The sequence below is a fragment of the Panthera tigris genome, chromosome B1, assembly GCF_018350195.1.
Source record: "Panthera tigris isolate Pti1 chromosome B1, P.tigris_Pti1_mat1.1, whole genome shotgun sequence".
NCBI lineage: Eukaryota > Metazoa > Chordata > Mammalia > Carnivora > Felidae > Panthera > Panthera tigris.
Genome location: NC_056663.1, coordinates 151,972,170 through 151,988,456, shown reverse-complemented (window position 1 = coordinate 151,988,456; position 16,287 = coordinate 151,972,170).

Genomic DNA, 16,287 nt, shown 5'->3' with positions numbered 1-16,287 from the left:
GAGCAGGTAGCCTATTTTTCTTTAAAAGTGACTTTGGAACCACCTGAGGAGCTCACAGATGTATTGCCAAATGGGCAGTACCCTATGAACTACTCTCTACTGATGAACAAAATTTTCTTGATTTAGAGAAGGAAGTTCCAAGGTGGACAGATAGCATACTATCTGATAGGCCACCGTACTATGACCAACTGTGGAAAAACTGTTTGAAGAAGGTAAGAAAAGCAGCCAAGTGGGATGTCAGGAATATTGTTTTACTTGCAGTGAAGGAAGAATTGAGCAACAATGAGTCTCCAAATCAGGGCGTCTTCCAATTAATTTATGGGTTTTCAATACATGTTTTTTCAACAGATGATGCTGAGAAACTTGATACACATATTTTTAAAAAAAATTTGCCCTTATTTTAGAACAATTACAAAATTAACTCAAATGAATCAGATATAAATGTGAAAACTAAACTGTAAAACTCATAAAAGATAGCATAGTACACAATCTCTTGACATCACCATAGACAAAACTGTCTTAGGAGTAAAAATCATTAAAAAATGAAAGCAAAACTTGATATATGTAAAAACATTTTCTCTTCCAACGACAATATAAGCCACAGTATGGAGAAAAATTATTTGGAAACCATATATCAGATAAAAAAATTGTATACAATACAAAGGGACTCTTAAAGCTCAAAAATAATAGAAATAAATTTTAATAATTGGCAAAAATTTTAACAGGTCTTTTACAATATATATAAATGGCCAATAAGCACATCAAAAAATGCTCAACGATTAGCTATCAAATAAATGAAAATTAAAATGATAAATACCAGCAAATGAGCATTAAAATTATAAAGAGTTTTATAATATTAAGCACTGGCAAGGGTGTAGAAAGACAAACTCTCATATATTTCTGTTGAGTATTTTAATTTTTTTAAATGTTTTTTTTAAATTTATTTTTCAGAGAGAGAGAGAGAGAGAGAGAGAGAGACAAAGAGAGACAGAGTGCAAGCTGGGGAGGGGCACAGAGAGGGAGACACAGAATCGGAAGCAGGCTCCAGGCTCTGAGCTGTCAGCACAGAGCCTGACGCGGGGCTCAAACTCACAAACCACAAGATCATGACCTGAGCCCAAGTCGGACGCTTAACCGACTGAGCCACCCAGGTGCCCCATAAATAAAATACATTTTAAACTATCTGCTCTGATAATGCCTAGTGACCAGGCTAAAAATGTGCTAATTCAACTTGAATTCAGATGTTATATGCACACTGTTCACTGACCACATAGGTCAAGCAAATATCCAGCAGAGTACAACAAAGACAGGGAAATTACATTTAAAAAATTAACAAAAAGCCTACTAGTCTTTCTTTACCACTTTCAAGACACTTATTTTTCTATATACCTAACATGTTATAGCTATTGGGCAGCATGAAGGAACAGTCAAGGTTTTGATATTAAATTGCAATTTGTATTTAATATTCCTCAGATCATCTTAACTTTTATCAGTTCTTTTGTCACTAGCACCAAACTTTTCTCAAATTTTTTAGGCTCCAAGTTTTGAGCCATCTTTCAAATTCTATTTCTCGTGCATTCTACATTCCATCTCATGTAATATTGCTATTATCTCCAAAAATATTTCTCTACATTCCATTTTAAAGTAGTTATCATACAGATAGGTATAGAAGCTATTTAAACAGGATCCTTCCATCTTGTTCTCTGCATTTAGGATAGTGCATACCGTCCTAGAAGACCACTTTAACCTTGCTGTCACCATCACCAGTAATGACAACCTAGTAGGGGCAAGATCAAGTCTCAATCACTCTGCCTACCCACATACACTCTATATTTCCATGCACTTGGTTAATCCAAGGCTTAAATTTACTTCAACAAGCATAGCACTGAGGGAAGTTTTGGCATGGGCTATGAAATGTAACATACTAGTGAATGAGAAAACAAGCATATATATATATATATATATATATATATATATCTGGATATATTTATATATCTGGATATATATATATCTGGATATATTTATATATCTGGATATATATATATCTGGAGATATATATATATATATATATATATATATATATAGTAATAAATGTCACACGAGTGGGAAATTAGAAAAATCAACTCAAATCTTCATGCATTGTCACTTCAAATCCACTCCGAGGCCTAATTATTTCCCTACCACTTAGAGAACCTACAATTTCTTGATGTCTCTGATAATAAAAGTCTTATGATCATCTTGGCTGCTAAGAACAGTGCCATTTCAATAATTAAAGTGTTCAGGGGGGCCAGGTGGCTCAGTCGGTTGAGGATCCAACTTCAGCTCAGGTCATGATCTCATGGTTTGTGGGTTCAAGCCCAACGTCAAGCTCTGCACTGAAAGCATGGAGCCTGCTTGGGATTCTCTCTCTCCTCTCTGCCCCACCTCCACTCTCTCTCTTTCTTAAAAATAAACATTAAAAAATTTTAAAAATAAAAATAATTAAATGTTCAGTCAGCATCTTTGTAATGTAATTCCATTCACTGATCCAGCTTAAAACTTTCTTTGTTCCCCGGCCGTGGCCTGCTTTCAGCAGGAAAACTGGTAATGTAAATGTGGATGCAGACAGAGTTTTTATTTTCCCAGCAGCTACATGCGTCTCCTTTACTGTAATAACAGGGTCTGCTTCCTACACCTATAGGCTAGGGAGAAAGGAAGGTAAAAGATAGGAAAGAACTTAACTGCTATGCATCTTGGTGATCTGTGTGTAGTCTAACATGGTTGCCTCCTGGGGAAGGCAAATTCTCAACATTACTTCCTTTTCCTTCAGAGTGACTTCATGGGCTCTTCTGAGTACCCACTCTGGGGCCTTCAGAGGTAGCTTTTTGATATGGGTAATTCTGCCCTTGATCTGGCTTCTTTAATCGCCCCTCAACTTTTGCATTTGATAGTTGTTGCCAGTCTCCTCTGGGTGAGAAGCTTTCTGGACAGATTGCTCATTTTAGGCCCTTTCTTAATACCAGCCTTTAAGTCCCCTTAAACTTTTGAACCACATACAAAGCTTCCAAGAGTTACCTTAGATTAATATTTTCTCACTTGATTTGAGTTGAAGGAGCTATATCCCCATTGTGGAAACAAGAGGTGCTAAAGAAGGCACAGAATCCGGGCACCTGACTGGCTCAGTCAGTAGAGGAGATGACTCTTGATCTCGAGGTGTGGGGTCAAGCCTCACATGGGGTGTAGAGATTACTTAAACATAAAATCTTAAAAAGAAAAAAAAAGGCACAGAATCTCATAAACCATCTCCAAAGAAATTTTCTTTCTTCTCTTTTTTAAGCTGCACAATTTTAATGCTTAAACATGAACTTCAGCCACTACTGACAGACTCTTTAGTAATGCATACTGTTGAATATGGTGGTATTTGACTGCATTGTTTTATACAGGCCATTGGAAAATTGGGTATAATTAATATATAAAGAGTTCCATTTCAATATTGTGCTATACAATGATTACCTTGGAGTTGTATTTTAGGATATTAGGTTCCTAAGTCCTCACAAAGAATGAAAATTCATTGCAGTAAAAATTACACTTAAAATACTGTTATATCATCCACAAAGTATCTTCCATATCAGTTACTCTAATTTTTCTATAATCATAGTTTCTTTATAGACCTCAATTAATTTTTAAATTTTTTTCTTTAAGAAAGTCAATGAAGCTCTCTTAATCTGGCAATCTTCACTACCTACTCAAATCTTTTAACTTCTTTTTTTCAGTAATTTAAAAGCTCTTAAAAACATTCTTTCCATGTATTTTAATCAGTGAGCATTGATAGTTTCAAGCTTGATTACATCTAATGTGGGTTTCTATGGCCAAGGATTATTACCAGTCTGCAGAGTCACCATCCCATGACTTGCTTCTTTCTGTTTATTTATTTTGAGAGAGAGAAAGAAAGAGAAAGAGAGAGAGAGAACTCAAACATGAGTGAACGAGGGAGCAGCAGAGAGAGGGAGAGACAGAAATCCAAGCAGGCTCCATGCTGTCAGCCCAGAGCCCCAAGCGGGTCTTGAACCCATGAACCGTGACATCATGACCTGAGCTGAGACCAAGAGCTGGATGTTCAATGAACTGAGCCACCCAGGAGCCCCTGCTTCTCTCTCTTTAATGGGGATAGTCAAATATAAAAATATATACGATTCATGCTTCAGAGCAGTCTTATGATAACTTTCTGTTTAAATATTTCCCATTGCCAACATAAAATCCCAACGTTTTTCTTTGATTATAATGTGCACTATCATAATTGGGTCCCTCCCCACCTCACTGACTAAACATGTTCCACTCTTCACCATACGCATAATAGGCTAGTCAAGATAGATCTCTCTCTCTCGTTTCAAACACAGCCCCATAAAGGCTTTGTAATACACGGTGTCCTCTCTTTAGGACAAAATAACTACTCACCACCAACCTCCAGATTTTTACCTGTAGCTCTATCTGGTCATTCAAGTCTTACATTGTCCTTGAATTTACTTGACAGTTCATTATAATGAAACTCTTATCACTTTATTACATTAACTTTCTCTCAAATTACCTTCCTTTTTTGTGTGTACATCTTCATTTTCTCTCACAGCCATACCCACTTGTAGGTCAGATTATCTGGGGTAGAAAACTTGTCTACTTACTTTTCCTCACCAAATCCCTAATACCAAAGAGTATCTATTTGAACTGAAATTTAGAATATTTTTCATAAATAATTTTTTTGGTATATGCTTACACTTAAGTTTTCTTCTAAGTAAATGTTTTTATTCTGACTGAATCCCCATAGAATGCAAAAGTTGTAATAGCTGTTTTTATGTTTCAATGTAGAAAAGAAAAAGTAAGATAAAAATGGGCCTAAAACAACAAAAATTAACTTAGATTTAAGTATATCTTGATTTTGGGATTAATATTATAATAAAAAATAGAAAAATAATGCTATGAAAACCTTATTATTCCTCCATTTTACACATTAGTTATGTTTACCGATTTAAAACATTAAATTCTTAGTGTGTATGCTTTAGGTACTTAGAATGCAGTCCTAGTATTTCACATTTATTTGGACATTCATTTTACCTGTTCTTGTAATGGAAAGTTTAAGTAAGTCCCTGAACTCTGACTTCAGGAAAAGAAAAAAATATATATGGCTCTGCTCTGAGCCTATTGGTTTTGATATCTCCCCTGACCTTACAAATCGGTAAAATAATAGTCACCTGACCCAGTAAGAGCCTTGCAATACATTTTGCAACACATTTTTTTTCCGTAAAAGCTGGGAAAAATACCATTGAACTCTTTCCTCTAACTCTAAATGGGAGTGAATGTGGTTATTGGACTCAGTGTTGTCATGTCCATTTTCGGATCAAGAACTGACCAAGCACTAAAGAGGCGGAGGAAAGAAGTGAGGGGAGATCATTTAAGTCCTCGTGATATGATTTGACACCTAGATTGTACTCGAAGCTAAACGCATCCCTGTATGGTTGAAGTGTATGAGACAATAGATTCTCTTTTCTTTGCTTAAATTAATTTGAGTTCCATTTTTCATTCCAGCAACAGAAAGCAGCCTAATCAATATTGTAATGATAATAATGAAATAAAGAAGATAAGATTGCTGTATCAATGATCTTCACATTTGCAAATGTCTTGCTAAAAAAGCAACTAGTATTAGTTCTGAAAACTTACAAGGAAATAAACATTATAATAACTATTTTAAGTGTGCACATCACTGAAGTCTGGCAAAAAAAGTACCATGATGAAGGCATTAATAATATCTACACATTACATATGAAGACATTAATGCTTAGAAACTTTAACCTGACAAGTCCATAGCGAGTACACGGCTGCACCTGTGCTAGTATTTAGACAATTAGGCACAAGCATGTTGTTCTTCACCATTATTACATAGTTATTTGAATATCAAGAATATCTGATAGTCTTAATTCTGCTTTTCTTTAATTTTTAAATTCCTCCATCACTTAATAGTTGAATATTGAGTAGAAAATAAATAGTATAATTTCTTTACTATGGAGTGGAAATTAAGTGATGTTATAAACATGCTTGTCTCATAAAATAAAATATTTTAAAAATTTTTAATGTTTATTTATTTACTTATTTTAATATGAAATTTATTGTCAAATAATGTTTATTTATTTTTTGAGAGAGAGAGAGAGACAGACAGAATCTGAAGAAGCTCCAGGCTCCAAGCTGTCAGCACGTTGATGCAAGGCTCAAACCCATGAACCATGAGATCGTGACCTGAGCTGAGGTTGGACACTTAACCAACTGAGCCACCCAGACGCCCTTATATTTCTTATTATAACATTTATTATATTTGTAATGCAAGAAAGTACAAGTGAAAAGCAAATAAATAAACGGTACTCACTTTGAGAGCTTAAAAGTGTTGAGTCTTTTAAGAGATGTATAAAGATTGTATAAAGCAAACTTTTTATGAGTCTCACAGAGAGCATTTACATGTGTTTGCTCTACTGATGGATGTCTCTAAGCCTGAACAATCTAAAGGTGAGAGGCTCTAATATTGATCCAACTCAATGGATCAAAGTGGTGAAAATTTTAAGGTCAGAGGTAGACCTGGGTTGGAAAAGTCAACCTGAATTCATCTTAAAAGTTTCTGTCCAAGAAAGCTCTCATCAGAGGGTGTAGGAACCCCAATACACAAAGATTGTACACAGTGAAGTGCTGGAAAAGCAAAAGTTTAGTTGAAAGTTTGACTAGCCACCTGAAGGAGAGGTACTCTCCTTGTGACAAGATTCACCATCAAATGTGCTCAACAAGGCAGAGCAGAATGCCCTCATCCACAAGAGAGCGTGGTAGCTTGTAATAAAACTGCCAACCTGAGAGAGAATGGTGAAATCACCTTGGATTAATGCATGTCAGATAAGAAATTTCTGTACCCATGTTCCCTTGATCCCTTGATCTTTCTTTTTGATCTAGGCTTGAGGGGCCATTCATTACAATCTGAGCCAAGTGTCAAATAGCCCCAACGAAGCCAGTCTTAATCTGGGAAAAGAGAAGAAATTTTGCCTTTGTTGTTTTTCACAGTTTCTATGCCTTCCATATTGGCAATCTCATTCTTCTGTTTTAATGACATAACAATAGCAAAACTTACGTTTCCTTTACCATGTGGCAGGTATTGTGTTAGGTGTGTTACATTAATAAATTTATTTAGTCCTCACAGCACACTCACAAGATAAGGTCATGACTGATTTATCCGTGATAAGGCTGAGGTTCTGAGAAGCAAAGGGAAAAAATAGAGAGAGAAAGGTAAACCAAGAAACAGGCTCTTAACTATGGAGATCAAACTGATGGTTTACCAGAGAGGAGCTGGGTGGTGGGATGGGTTAAATAGGTGATGGGGAGTAAGAAGTACACTTGTAATGGGCACCAGGTGTTGTTTAAAGTGTTGAATGAGTATATTGAACACCTGAAACTAATACTACATTGTAAAGTAGCTGGAACGTAAATGAAAACTTAAAGAATAATAAAGACTAAATTTTTTTTCAGTGAAAATAAAGAAAAAGAAACACATTCTTTTCTGATGCAGGCCTCATTTGAAATGCTACAATGTTACAATACCACCCTCTGGTGGACAGACGTTGGATTTTCCTTCTTTGTACTCCATTGAAAAAGTAAGTTTTTAATTCACATCCAGATGTGGTGTTTTTTTTTTAATTGAATCTATTTGAATTATATCAAAAACAAAAATTTTCTTCTCTTTGTTTAACTTTATATCTACAATAATACATATATGTACACACATATATAATTCTTACTTTACTGAATAAGTTAATTTATATAAATGTAATAAATAATCATGTAAGTTTTAATCTGTTTCTATACGTTTCTGTTGTACCTGCTCCCTCCATCTTATTTGGATATTTGCCACATATTTGCCACTTATTCCACATATTTGCCATTATAACTGCCCAAACCTCGTTCTATGAACCATGTCTGCTTTCTGTATTAGGAACATACTAGTAACAGTATATGAATACTTTATAGTACTCAGTCCCTGAAACAACACTGATTTTTCTGCATTTAATTTTCTCAGAATTCTTCTATTTGATACAAATGTCATTATTAAACCCTTAATCATTTTTATGTGTGCTTCTTCACAAAGAAGACATTTCCATTTTAATAATTATGCCTTAAGTGAGTTTAAAAAAAAAAAAACAAGCCTCAGAGTTTCACAATTTAAATAGAATGCAACATGTCTAGAATGCATAATTAAATACATGTGTATCAAGTAGAATGTCTTTAAAGAAAATAATTTATAAAACCTACACACGGGAGGCTTAGAGCCATAAAGACACATTTTGTTACTTTCTAACTCATTGACCTCGGTCAAGTTACTTGACCACTGAACACCTGTTGTGGTTTCCACTTATGATAATGTTGGTAATATTAACCTACCAGAGTTGCCATGAGGATTAAATAATATAATACATACAAATCACCTAGTTTAGTACCTGGTACAATTCCCTTTTGTTTGGACAAAATTGAGATGGTTCCCAAAATAAAGGATATTTGGTCACTCTACGTGGCCACACAAAACCTTCAATTATAGTTCGTAAGTTTGAGAAATGTGGGCAACTCTTAATGTCTTATGAAGAGGATAGCCACCATAATCACTCTTGTAGTTTCAAATTTCATGTGATGTTCAGTAATGTCTTGGTCCATTTAGGCTGCTATAACAAAATACCACAGACTGGGTAGCTTTCTAAACCACAGAAATTTATTTCTCACTGTTCTGGAGAATAGGGAGTCTGAGATCAGTGTTTGGGGATGTTTTCCTGGTTCACAGACGGCCAATGTTTTGTGGTGTCCTCACAGGGTGCAAGTGGCTAGATATCTCTGCATGGTCTCTATGGCATCAATCCCATTCTTGAGGGTCCTACCTTCATGACTTAAACACCTCCCCAAACCCCACATCCTAATTCCAGCAGTTTTAAGGGTTAGGATTTCAACATATGTATTTGGCGGGGGGAGGGGGGACACTCAGACCATAATAAGTAATATAGTAGAATTTGAAAGGAAAAAAAAGGTCAATCCAATGAATAAGGTATGTTGAAGCTCTTAGTGTATTTTTATTTTATTTTATTTTTTTAATGTTTATTTATTTTGAAGAGAAAAAGACAGAGTGTGAGCAGGGTAGGGACAGAGAGAGAGGAAGACACAGAATCTGATGCAGACTCTAGGCTCTGAACTGTCAGCACAGAACCCAATGCAGGGCTCAAACTCACAAACCCCGAGATCATGACCTGAAGTCTGACGCTTAACTGACTGAGCCACCCAGATGCCCCAAAGCTCTTAGTATATTTTTAAGTTGTAGAGATTAGAGTTATTATTGTTTCTTTTGCAATTATGTTTGATAAAATCTGAGAAATAATTTTAATAACTTCCCTAAATAGAATGGATATGGCCTAATTGCTGAAATACCAGATATTTAAAAAATCATTATTATTTTCAAAATCAACCTAGTGATTTTTCTCACTTTTCTTCATAGAGATACAGAGACAATATAGTTGTGTTTTCCAAATGCTGAACACTTTTCAAGGAAAAAAGTCTCTCTAAAATAAAAATAATAATAACAATAACACTGGTTTAAAAGGTAGTTAATTACAAATAATTCAAAGTTTTTCTTTTTTTATTTAAAATTTTTAATTTATTTATTGTTTAATTTATATCCAAGTTAGTTAGCATATGGTACAACAATGATTGCAGGAGTAGATTCCTTAATGCCCCTTACCCATTTAGACCATCTCCCCTCCACAATCCCTCCAGCAACCCTCTGTTCTCCATATTTAAGTCTTTTATGTTTTGTCCTCCTCCCTGTTTTTATATTATTTTTGCTTCTTCCCTTCCCTTATGTTCATCTGTGTTGTATCTTAAAGTCCTCATATGAGTGAAGTCACATGGTATTTGTCTTTCTCTGACTAATTTCGCTTAGCTTAATACCCTCTAGTTCCATCCACGTAGTTGCAAATGGCAAGATTTCATTATTTTTGATTGCCGAGTAATACTGCATTGTGTACACACATACACACACACACACCACATCTTCTTTATCCATTCACCCATCGATGGACATTTGGGCTCCTTCCATACTTTGGCTATTGTCGATAGCACTGCTATAAACAATGGGGTCCATGTGCCCCTTCGAAACAGCACACCTGTATCCCTTGGATAAATACCTAGTAGTGCAATTGCTGGGTTGTGGGTAGCTCTATTTTTAATTTTTTAGGAACCTCCATACTGTTTTCCAGAGTGGCTGCACAAGCTTGCATTCCCACCAACAATGCAAAAGAGATCCTCTTTCTTCGCATTCTTATCAACATCTGTTGTTGCCTGAGTTGTTAATGTTAGCCATTCTGACAGGTGTGAGGTGGTATGTCATTGAACTTTTAATTTGTATTTCCCTGATGATGAGTGATATTGAGCATTTTTTCATGTGTCTGTTAGCCATCTGGATGTCTTCTTTGGAAAAGTGTCTATTCATTGTCTTTGCCCATTTCCTCACTGGATCATTTGTTTATTGGGTGTTGAGTTTGATAAGTTTTTTATAGATTTTGGATACTAATCCTTCATCTGATATGTTATTTGCAAATATCTTCACCCATTCCATCGGTTGCCTTTTAGTTTTGTTGTTTCCTTTGCTGTGGAGAAGGTTTTTATTTTGATGAAGTCCCAATAGTTCATTTTTGCTTGTGTTTCCCTTGCCTCCAGAGACATGTTGAGTAAGAAGTTGCTGTGGCCAAGGTCAAAAAGGTTTTTGCCTGCTTTCTCCTTGAGGATTTTGATGGCTTCCTGTCTTACATTTAGGTCTTTCATCCATTTTGAGTTTATTTTTGTGTATGCTGTAAGAAAGTGGTTTAGTTTCATTTTTCTGCATGTTGCTGTCAGATTTTCCCAGCAACATTTGCTGAAGAGACTGTCCTTATTCCATTGGATATTCTTTCCTGATTTGTCAAAGATTAGTTGGCCATACATTTGTGGGTCCATTTCTGGGTTCTCTATTCTGTTTCGTTGATCTGAGTGTCTGTTTTTGTGCCAGTACCATACTGTTTTGATGATTCCAGCTTTGTAATATGTCTTGAAGTCTGGGATTGTGATGCCTCCTGCTTTGGTTTTCTTTTTCAAGATTTTTTTGGCTATTTGGCGTCTTTTATGGTTCCATACAAATTTTAGGATCATTTGTTCTAGCTCTGTGAAGAATACTGGTATTATTTTGATAGGGATTGCAACTCAAAGCTTTTCAACTAGTGTTCATTAGTCTGACAGCATGATTTGTAGCATGACGGGATAGCAAGAACTAGGTATATTTTTAGGGCCATATCTTAAAGGATTAAATCTATTTCCAACCTCAACTTTTTTTTTTAAAAGTTTATTTATTTATTTTTAGAGAGAGAAAGTGCAAATCAGGGAGGGGTATAGGGAGAGGGAGAGAGAGAGAATCCCAAGCAGGCTCTGAACTGTCAGCACAGAGCCTGCCATGAGGCTTGAACCCACAAACCGGGAGATCATAACCTGAGCCAAATTGGATGTTTAACCGACTTAGTCACCCAGGTGACCCTTCCAACCTCAACTTAAAATGAAAATGCGGGGCACCTGGGTGGCTCATTCAGTTAAGCACCAACTCTTCATTTCAGGTCATGATCTCACAGTTCGTGAGTTCGAGCCCTGCATTGGGCTCTGTGCTGACTGTGTAGAACCTGTTTGAGAGCCTCTCTCTGCTCCTCCCTTGCTCGCTCGCTCTCTCTCAAAAAGTAAATAAAAACTAAAAAAAAAAATTAATGAATAAAATAAAATAAAATGAAAATGCAACACAGGATTTACCTATTCCTATAAAAATATCTGTAAATCAACTTTCATTATATAATGACCAAACACAATAATATTTAACAATAAATACTACTAGATCAAGGCAGGGTTCTAAGAAGTATATTGTAAATGAATACACTCAACCTCATTACAGATCTTTGAGATAGATAGCATTAGTCCATTTTTCAGATGAGGAAACTGAAGCATAAAAGATTTAAGTAAATAATCAAATGGATATTAAGTTATATTAGATGGTTAAACTGGAAAGTTCTGCCTACAGAGCATCTGTAGCAGATTTGGTTTATGGTCCACTTGTAAAGCCAGATTATCAGCTCTCTATCATTAATTACCTGTGCACTGAGTCTTTAAATGGAGCAGATTGAATGCAGGGGTATTTATACAATATAGACACTTGCATCAGAACAATTAAGTTAGGGAAACAAATGAGAAAAAATCTACATGTAATCTATAATGTATATGATTCAAAAATGAATTAGTTAGTCAAATAATAATATCCTACATTTTAATATGTCCAAAGACACTGAAATTCACTTGTTGTAAAAATATAAAACATATTTCAATGATTCTTTTATTTTTATTTTTGTGCATAGATTTCATTAACAAGTTTATATACCTATATTTGTCTTAATATTTATTCTGATTTTTAATAAGATGAGGACTTGTATCTAGTTTAAGTTCTATGATAGTATTCTTTCTATTTTGCATCCATCTATAAATGTAAACACGTAACCACTTCTCATTTGATGAAATGCTTCTTCACTGACAATCTAAACTTGGCTGAGATTTGTGAACTTCATAATATTCTGCTTAATCCTTCATTGGCTGACAGAGGATAGCTAAGCTCTATGTTTTAAACTTGTCCAAGTCAAAACTAATGACTTTTAAGAAATTGCACAATTTTTTATGTTTATTTATTTTTGAAAGCATGAAAGAGAGAGGGAGAGAGCGTATGCACAAGTGATGGAGGGGCAGGGAGAGGTGAATAGAGAATCTGAAGCAGGCTCTGCACTGACAGCAGAGAGCCCAATGTGGGGCTTCAACTCACAAACTGTGAAATCCTGACCTGAGCCAAAGTCAGATGCTTAACTGACTAAGCCACCCAGGTGCCCCAAGAAATTGCACAATTTAATAGAAGATATTGTCAAAGCAGCATTCAAATATCACTCACAAAAATATGTTAAAAAAACCTATATATATATAAGCCATGAGATACAATTAAATTTGTAAATATATAAATATTTAATATTTATAATATATATTTAATGGCAGCCTGTTAAAAATAACTCTTATAGACACTTTCCAAAAATTAGAAATGCATTGATTTGATGAGAAAAAGTAAATAATCCTAAAGCAGTATTATCAAAATTTAGAATGTAACAATTATTTAAAAGTTCCCAAATATAAGAATTTGATATTTTCACGAAATGCTCCGGTTATACCCATAACAAAACAAAAATAGTAGATACATTTCTCGGGTTATATCATGCTTAGTGTGATTCAAAATCTCAACTGTTATTTGCTAGCTGTTTGTTTAATCACTTTTTTCCTGTCCAAACTTTCCTTTAAAATCTTGGCTGTTCTATTTGTTTCCTGTTGTCTGCTAGGATAACAGATTTATACAACAGAAGATTTGATTTGACTGTAGTACAGAGTATATTGGATGGGCATCAACACTGAAAAGCAGGTGAAAGGCAAACTATGAGACACTTGCAATAATCTGTTGTAATCATTCTTTACCCAAGAAGAAAGAAATTGAAAATATTTGAAGTGAATTTGCTGAGGTAAATAGTCAAAAAATAGTAAAATTATATTTCTGTCTTGAGCAACTGGATATTTGAAGATAGAAACATAGAAGAAAGTTTTAGAGGTAGAAAAGGAGGTTTTGTAATTTATTTTTAATAAAAATACTTACATTTAAGGTGTACAACATGTATCTCATATACATTTAGGTAGTGAAATGGTTACTTGATATATACATAGGCAAGCTAATTAGCATATCCATCTCCTCACATGGCTACCATTTTTGTGTGTGATGAGAGCACCTGAAGTCTACTCTTTTAGCAGATTTCCACTATCCAGAACAGTATTATTAACTATATCATGTTGTATCACACTGTCATTAGATCTTTAGATTTATTCATCCTACATAACTAATTGCAACTTTATATCCTTTGGCTAACATCTTCTGTTTTCCCCCAACTCTTTGTCCTGGTAACAATCTCTACTCTCTGGTTCTATGTATTCAACATTTTTAGATTCCACATATAAGTGAGATCATGCAGGCTTTTGTATTCTTTTTGTGTCTGGTTTATTTTACTTAGCATAATGTTCTTGTTGATTATTTTGGCAGGGGGGTATGAGTATGAAAGCTTAGACAACCTAAGCAAAATAAACAAATGGGACTATATCAAACAAAAAAGCTTCAGCACAGAAACAAACAACAAAATGAAAAGGCAACCTACAGATTGGGAGAATATATTTCCAAACAGTATATCTGATAAAGGGTTTTATCCAAAATATTTAAGAATACCAATAATACAGCTAAATTGCAAAACAAAACAAAACAAAAAAACAATAAATGACACAATTAAAAAAATGGACAAACAACATGAATAGATATTTTTCCAAAGAAGACATACGAAAGGCCAACAGGAATATGAAAAAGTGCTAAACATCACCAATATATCAGGGAAAGGCAAATCAAAACCACAATAAGATATCACCTCACCCCTGTTAGGTTGACTATTATCAAAAGATAAAAGAAAGAGTTTGAAGTGCCTGGGTGGCATAGTCGATTAAGTGACCAGCTCTTGATTTCAGCTCAGGTCATGATGTCATGGTTCATGAGATATAGCCCAGCATCGAGCTCGTGCTGTCAGCATGGAGCCTGCTTGGAATTCCCTCTCCCTGTCCCTCTGCCCCTCCCCTGCTCTTTCTCTGTCTCTCTCTTTCTCTGACTCAAAAACAAATATATAAACATTAAAAAAGAGAACGAGTTTAGTTTTGATGTGTCAAAGTTCTTTTCAATAAGCAGTTAAAATTGCAAATCTTGCACAAAGAAAAAGATCCTGGTTAGAGTAACTAATTTGGTGTTACTCTGCATACAGATAAAAATGGAAACATAGAAGTTAAATAAGATCACCCAGGGAGCTTGTACCAAGCAAGAAAAGAAGAAAACTTTGCAAGAGAAGGAATCCCTCCCAATTAAAAGCACTTATGAAGTTTCTGCTTGCATCCCACTGGATGTGTCTCATTTGGTCAAAAGAGTCAAAAGAGAGCCAAACCCAGAGTCAGTGTAAAGGAAACTACTCAAAGATGTTAATATAAGTGTTGGCCATTGGAGGCCAGTCTGCATTACAAAAAGCAGTCTACTGCAAAAGAACAAACCACTGCTATAGAATTCATTGTTGTAGGATGATAAGGCTGAAGTTGTCATTTATAACATCCTTCTTTCACAGTCCATTCTGTTTTCTTTGTTCTCAAAGCATGAACTCAATAGGTCCCCCTTCTAGTCAGGGAGACCCCACATTTTGTTACTGAAATCTCTAATCCTCCATGGCCCTGTCTATTTTTGTTTACTGTAATTTTCCCTTAACTTAGACTATTGGAAATGTAATGGATGAGTGGAGGTCCATAAAATCTCTTAAAATTCAGACATGGCCCTTCCTGAACCTATTAATAGTAGCAACAAGATTTCCCTTTGCTAATTAGAATAAAATATTCCACTGAGCATTGTAATCTCCTTTACTTCTTGATACAATGTAACAAAAGCACGACTGGCATGGTGGTCATGTCAACTTCCAGTTTAACAGGATTTTATTCTGTCATCCCTGATGGAGGTATACCTCCCTTGGAAACCAAGATTTCCCAATTAGAAGAACTCAAAAGTTTTCAGGACAGGAAGCAGTAATTCTGTGGGTGGCTATTGGGTGTAATGGTGAGAGAATTTCCTTTTTCCCTAACCCCAGGACTTGAAGATTCATGTATTCTGGCTATGGGATAGATAGTGCCATGTATTGGTTGCTGATTAAAGGTATCTACTTTACCTTTCAAGATAAAACTCTGTACCTTCATGGAATTTCTTCTGACCTGGTGATGTAACTGTAGTCCATACCAGTGTATTAGGCCAGCTACTTCTAAAAGGTAGCTTCTACTCTAAAGGGAAATCAGGGTAGTTCACGAAGGCACCATAGAGACAGGAAAGGAGAACAATTGAGAACACAGTTGGAAATTGTAGAGAAGTGAGAGAGAACTATCTAAACATGTGAAATGAAGAGACATGTGGACAAGGTGAAGAGAGGAGCATTGCATACCATGAAAAGTAGTGAGCTACAGGCAGCTCATTGAGGGATAAGTGGAAGAAAACTAAGTAAGGTAGAAAATCACTCATATACCTTCAATCAAATTGAATGCCATACAGAT